The sequence below is a fragment of the Phaethon lepturus genome, unplaced genomic scaffold (genome assembly GCF_000687285.1).
Source record: "Phaethon lepturus isolate BGI_N335 unplaced genomic scaffold, ASM68728v1 scaffold46994, whole genome shotgun sequence".
Taxonomy (NCBI): Eukaryota; Metazoa; Chordata; class Aves; order Phaethontiformes; family Phaethontidae; genus Phaethon; species Phaethon lepturus.
In genome coordinates this window covers 2,502-3,161 of record NW_010534910.1, presented here as the reverse complement: position 1 = coordinate 3,161, position 660 = coordinate 2,502, and positions in this window count along the sequence as shown.

Genomic DNA, 660 nt, shown 5'->3' with positions numbered 1-660 from the left:
AGCAGGAATTTGGGGGGATGACAGGGAGCAGGTAGCCATCTGAGCAGACAAGATATTAAAGGCAACAATGCTCAGGTGTTTTTAATACTGATTTTTCAAATGCATAAAGCCAACAGCTCTTTGCTAGTCTGCACCACATACAATCTTCACCTTCATCTTCAGTTCAGTCTCCCAGAAATTAGAAGATGTGGTGGTACAATTAAATTTGCATCACACTATCATTTTTTATTTTCAGGGCAGCTTCAGCTCTGAAGCCTTTATGCTGCATGTTGAAATTCTCTAAAACAGCTTGATAGCTTCATGTGCTTGTAAAAGCAAGTAGGGGCAAGGGTGGGATTACTTGCTCTTGAGCAAAGAGGATTTCAAGTTAGGCTGGTAGTTATAGACGTGATGGGACATCTCCACTGCTGTAGATGTAATTAAATGGTACAGCCTCTGCCATACGCATGCAAACACCAGTGCATAATGAGAATCTAATAACAGTAGCGGTTACAGCCAAAATTAGACTGTGGGCTATGTAAACTGCCCACGTGCACAGTGTTGCCAACACATCTTAAGCTTGGCCTGTGAGCACCCTTTTCCAAATTCCTCCCGGCAGGCTTGCTAGCTGGGTGGTGGTTCTGTTGCATAAGAGTAAAGACAGAAAACACCAGCTGTGGG